This window comes from Chrysoperla carnea (assembly GCF_905475395.1).
Source record: "Chrysoperla carnea chromosome X unlocalized genomic scaffold, inChrCarn1.1 SUPER_X_unloc_41, whole genome shotgun sequence".
Classification (NCBI taxonomy): Eukaryota; Metazoa; Arthropoda; class Insecta; order Neuroptera; family Chrysopidae; genus Chrysoperla; species Chrysoperla carnea.
In genome coordinates this window covers 5,411-11,836 of record NW_025408169.1, presented here as the reverse complement: position 1 = coordinate 11,836, position 6,426 = coordinate 5,411, and the positions used below count along the sequence as shown (strand labels likewise).

The window sequence follows — 6,426 nt, the reverse complement described above, 5'->3', positions numbered from 1 at the left end:
ACCAATTTATGCGCAATTCATGCAAAGCGTGTTACAATTATGCCTAAGGATATACAATTGGCAAGACGTATTCGTGGAGAACGTGCATAAGCGTTTTAAATGACAATTTAAAAAAAAAAAAAACAAATAAGAAATATTTTCGGTCCTATATATAGGACCAACATATATTATTAAATAAGAGTATATTATTTTTATTAAAAAATATATATATATATATATATATAAATTATTGAAATAAAATTAAACATTATTAAAATTTTGTTATAATTATAAGCGATTGCTATTTCTAAAAATAAATAAATTTCATAAAATTTATATTATTTTATATTCATTTGAAATATTAAAAAAACTTCTCGCTTTAAAGTAACCATGATATGAGTTATAAATGCAATAAAATTTTATACAAAAAATAATATTTATTTGTTGACGAATAATATAAAAGGTTTACATTTCTAAATAACATATATTTATATATGGTGTGTAAAAAAAAAGAAAAGAAGAAAAATAATTTATATTTTTAATATAAAAAGGCAACCGCACACAGTGTTCCCAAGCGGTCACCCATCCAAGTACTGACTGTGCCCAATGTTGCTTAACTTCGGTGATCGGACGAGAACCGGTGTTTTCAACGTGGTATGGCTGTTGCCAGTAATAAATGAAAATTTTTACAAATATATATTTTTCATAAATATCATTAATATTAAAGTATATTATTAAAATTTTCAATGAAGTAATCAATTTAAATATATACTTATTTATTATACCATATATTTTAAATAAAAATGCAACCGCACACAGTATTCTCAAGTGGCCACCCATCCGTGGTACTGACTGTGGCAAATGTTTCTTAACTATTATTTTATAAAATATTTATACAAAAAATAATTTACTCTTATCAAATATTAATTTGTGGCCTGTATTAAGGCCTATGTTATTTTCATTTTTTAGCAAAAATAATGAAATATTTCAATATATTATTAAAGTAACAGATCATTTCTTTTTTGGTGCTGCTTTTTTAATTTTTGTAGGAGATGATTTGGCAACAGAAGCTTTCTTAGCTTTTGGTGCTTTCGGTTTACGAGCAGGGCTACTTTTGGCAGCGGATTTTGTACTTTTTGCTGGTTTTGCTTTAACTGGTGCTTTTTTTGATGCCGCTGATGATTTTGCAGTAACTTTTTTAGCAGCAGTTGATGATGATGGAGTCGCTTTTTTTGCTTTAGGCTTTTTGGCTGCCAATGATGTAGTTGTGGCTTTCTTTTCTTTTGGTGCCCGTTTACTTTTAGCACTCTTTGCTGAACCTTTTGCTCCACTTTCTTTTTTGGATACTTTTGATTTAGCTGAAGAATTAGATGAAGCGGAAGCAGCCAATTTGAATGAACCAGATGCACCTTTACCTTTAGTTTGTACCAAGGCTCCCTCAGTTACAGCAGCTTTTAAATATTTTTTAATAAATGGTGAAATTTTATCAGAATCCACTTTATAATTTGCAGCTAAATATTTTTTAATTGCTTGTAATGATGAACCACCACGTTCTTTTAAATTTTTAATTGCGTTAACAACCATTTCTGATGTACGTGGATGTGTTGGTTTTGAATGTTGTTTTGTACGTTTAGCACCAGAAGCTGTTGCTTTTTTTGTTGGTGTTGTAGAAGCAGCAGTAACCGCAGTTGCTGCAACAGCTGTAGAATTTTCTTCGGCCATATTTTTTTACTTTATAAAAATAATGTATTTATTATAAATATTTAAATGATAAAATATAATAATTCTATCAAATAAAAAATAAAGGTTTTCAATTATATCATTATTCACAATAATATAAGTCCCTATGTAAGTCAAAGTACCATGTAGAAAACACATAAAAATTAAATAGTATTTCTAATTTACTGTCGTAGTAAACATGATTTATTTTTTCAATTTCTATAATATATAAAATAATAAATTATAAATTTAATAATAATATTTATTTTATAAATTAAAATATATTTAATTTTTTTATTAACAATTATTAATAAACATAGTTTAATATTAATTATTTCAATCATACAAAACAATAATATTTTTAAGGTAAACTTAAAAAGTATATATTTTTATTTTTTATTTAATATCGATTTATTATAAATTATTAGTATATAAATAATTAAAAAATTTAATATATAAATATATATATTATAGTATAAGATTTCATTTTTAGAAAAACTTTTTTTGTCAATAATGAAAACGTATTATTATGAAATGTGTTAATCGAACATTGACAAAATATATTTCATTAGAAAATACTTTTATTTATGCATTAATATCAATAATTAACTATTAAATTAATTTTTTCATAATTATATAAAGAAATTTTATACTGATATAAGTATTTATATATTATAATATTTATTTTAAATATAAAAAAATTTATGACAAAATATATTATTAGAGTATTTGTTGAGATTAATATAAGATTATTTTAAATAAGAATTAATTTATATAATTATTAAAATATTATTAATTTTATGTTATGTAATTTTAATAAAAATAAATAATAATAATAATAAATATACAAATTTTTTAACAATTTAAATTTTATATGATCTAAATAATTTTGTTAAGTACGATATGAGAAATCATTGTAAGCTTCGTTAAGAAACTTTGTAATATAAAATAATAATAATAATATTAAATATATAAATAAATAAAATAAATTTGATATATATTTTTAGTTCATTCTGTGTATAAATCAAAGGATACCGAATAATTGGTAACGGATGCGATATATTATAGTATCGAGTATTAAAACATAATATATAAATTTATCTTGTTATTCAAATTTTTTGTTACTTAACTTATGTATTTAGAAAATTTATAATATTATTTATATAATTGACATAAAATCTTATAAATTGAAATTTTATTAATATGTATCAAAAGAAGAGAGTAACGTATTGATATAATATCAAAGGATACTGATTATTTAAATAACGAATACGTCATATATTGTTTGTGTAACGAAGTTCACTTGGCCATCTAGTTTAAAATAACATTTTCAATAGAAAGTTTATATGCTTTGTTTTTTTTTTTTCTTTAATTATTAAAAAAATAAATTGAAATTTAATTCAATCAAATTTTATAATAATTTTAAAAAAATTTTTCCTTTTAAAAAATATTTTGTGATGTTGTGATAATATGTATTAATACAAGTGCATCCTGATACTTTTATCTCTAGTAAAGGTATGAGTATCATGAACAGTTTTGTTATCTAATGATATTATTTTGATAATATTTTGTGTATATTCTTATAATATTTTGTCTAAATATCATCATAATACAATATTATTTTGATAATATTTTATGAATATTCTTATAATATGTTACCTAAATGTCATCATAATATGATGAATTATTTCCATAATAACATATAAAAAAAGAAAAAAAAAAAAAGAATCATTAATTTATAATTATTTAAATTGATTCTTTAAAAAAATATTATAATATATTATTTATAAAAATAATTTTTACTCTTATTTTAAATAAATTTGTGGCCTTTTATTAAAAGGCCTATGATCGATGTATTATTATTATAAAAATTAATGCAATGTTTTTAATTTATGCTTTCTTTTCAGTTTTCTTTGGTAATAACACTGCTTGAATGTTTGGTAATACACCACCTTGAGCAATTGTTACACCAGATAATAATTTATTTAATTCTTCATCATTACGAATTGCCAATTGTAAATGACGTGGAATGATACGTGTTTTTTTGTTATCACGGGCAGCATTACCAGCTAACTCGAGAACTTCTGCAGCCAAATATTCCATAACAGCAGCCAAATATACTGGGGCACCAGCACCTACTCGTTCAGCATAATTTCCTTTTCGTAATAATCTGTGAATTCTTCCAACAGGAAATTGTAATCCTGCTCGGCTTGATCTTGACTTTGCCTTTCCCTTTACTTTACCACCTTTACCTCGTCCAGACATAGCGAATAAATTTATTTAATTAATATTTTTTTTTGTAAATATAATCACACAGATGTGTACGTTACGGGGATTGTAACATAAATGTTTAAAATGTTATTTGGGTATTTTAATTTATAATATTTATAAAATATAAAACTTTAAAAATAAACCAATCACCTTATAGTATTATTTTTAGCCAATCAGAGAGTAGTATTCATTTTTATTGTTATATCCATCTTCGCGTATATAATACGCTAGTTGTATACACGACACGCTCATACATATACTGACTGGTGTTCTGTAACTATCTGTGTATATTAATTGTTTGTAACAATGCCACCAAAAACAAGTGGAAAAGCAGCAAAAAAAGCTGGCAAAGCTCAAAAAAATATATCAAAGAGTGATAAGAAAAAGAAGAGGAAGCGCAAGGAATCATATGCAATTTACATTTACAAAGTATTAAAACAAGTGCATCCTGATACTGGTATCTCTAGTAAAGCTATGAGTATCATGAACAGTTTTGTTAATGATATTTTTGAACGTATTGCTGCTGAAGCATCACGTTTAGCACATTATAATAAACGTTCAACAATCACAAGTCGGGAAATTCAAACCGCAGTTCGATTATTATTACCTGGTGAATTGGCAAAGCACGCTGTTAGTGAAGGTACTAAAGCTGTTACAAAATATACAAGTTCAAAATAAATAAATCGAAAATATTATTTAATTGATAACATAAAAATACATCAACATATAAAAACGGCTCTCTTTTTAAGAGAGCCATCAAATTTTTTAAATAAGAGTAAATTATTTTTATATATACAAAAAAATTAAATAAACAATTATTAATATCATATTTAATATAAAATTTTATATATTAATAGCTTGAATATATCTATTATTAGTATATCAATATTATTAATTTTAAATATAATAAAGGATATCGCGGAATATATATCGTAAATCAGTGTAATGCAAATGCATTACATTACCTTTATTATTTTCATTTTACATTTACTACTTGTTTATGTACGCTTATAATTATTAGAAAAATATTTTTAATAATTTTAAAAAATAAATGAAATAATAAAAATTTAATAATAAATTATTTATTGAAAGTATAAAAAATGGTATAGCAAAATCTTTATTTTCTTTGATTAAGGCGAAATGTTTTATTAGTTATAAATTCGATAATCTCCTATCGATACTTGTTACTCTTAACTTGTATATATAAAAAATATAATAGTATATTAATTTATAATAAAATTTTTTCAAAAATTCAATAAGTTATTGTAAAATAAAATAGATAATATACAAATTATAATTTATTATTGCAGATATATTACAATAAAAAAAAAAAAATAAATAAAAATATTTGGTAATGTATGTTATAAACAAAATAATTTGTTGTAAACAAATTATATAATATGTTATATTTATTAACAAATTTATTTACTCTTATATAAATAAAATTAGTGGCTTCCCAAAAAGGAAAGCCTGTTTAAATTTATCGGATGTATTAAATATTCTTTAATAAATTTACTAAATATTTTAAGTAAATTATTATATTTTCTTAACCTCCAAAACCATACAAAGTACGACCTTGTCGTTTTAATGCATATACAACATCCATAGCTGTAACTGTTTTACGTTTTGCGTGTTCAGTATATGTAACAGCATCCCGAATAACATTTTCAAGGAATACTTTAAGTACACCACGTGTTTCTTCATAAATTAAACCAGAGATACGTTTTACTCCACCTCGTCGTGCTAAACGACGAATTGCAGGTTTTGTAATACCTTGGATATTATCACGCAAAACTTTTCTATGACGTTTTGCACCCCCTTTTCCAAGACCCTTTCCACCTTTTCCTCTGCCAGTCATTTTAATAAAAAATTATTTACAATATTTTAACGAACGGATAACACGTGTGTTAACCTCACAAGTATTGTAATGTATGTGAGCGCCGGTACAATTGTGCCTTTTTATATAAAGCATTAAAGATTTTTTAAGCCACGCCTATACAATTTGATTAGTCCATACTCTGATAGCTATCCAATAGGATATGACAACAAAAATTTTGAAATTTCATATAAATATAAATACAACACATTTATTTCGCATTTAAACATTTGACTTTGTAGTATCAAATTGTCGAATATAATTTTTAAAATTGTGTGTTTTTTTGTAAAAACATTATTATTTGAAAATGGCTAGAACCAAGCAAACTGCACGTAAATCAACTGGTGGTAAAGCACCAAGAAAACAATTAGCAACGAAAGCTGCACGTAAAAGTGCACCAGCAACTGGTGGAGTAAAAAAACCACACAGATATCGTCCTGGTACAGTAGCTTTACGAGAAATTCGTCGTTATCAAAAAAGTACTGAATTGTTAATTCGTAAATTACCATTCCAACGTTTAGTACGTGAAATTGCACAAGATTTTAAAACCGATTTACGTTTCCAAAGTTCAGCTGTTATGG

General features: G+C 24.0%; 1 non-coding gene across 1 annotated transcript; it reads right to left on the bottom strand.

The window, feature by feature from the left end:
* Nucleotides 1–528: 528 nt before the first annotated feature.
* On the bottom strand, nucleotides 529–647 carry LOC123304342. The gene has a single exon (XR_006536370.1). It is a non-coding gene; the product is annotated as a 5S ribosomal RNA (ribosomal RNA).
* Nucleotides 648–6,426: the final 5,779 nt, after the last annotated feature.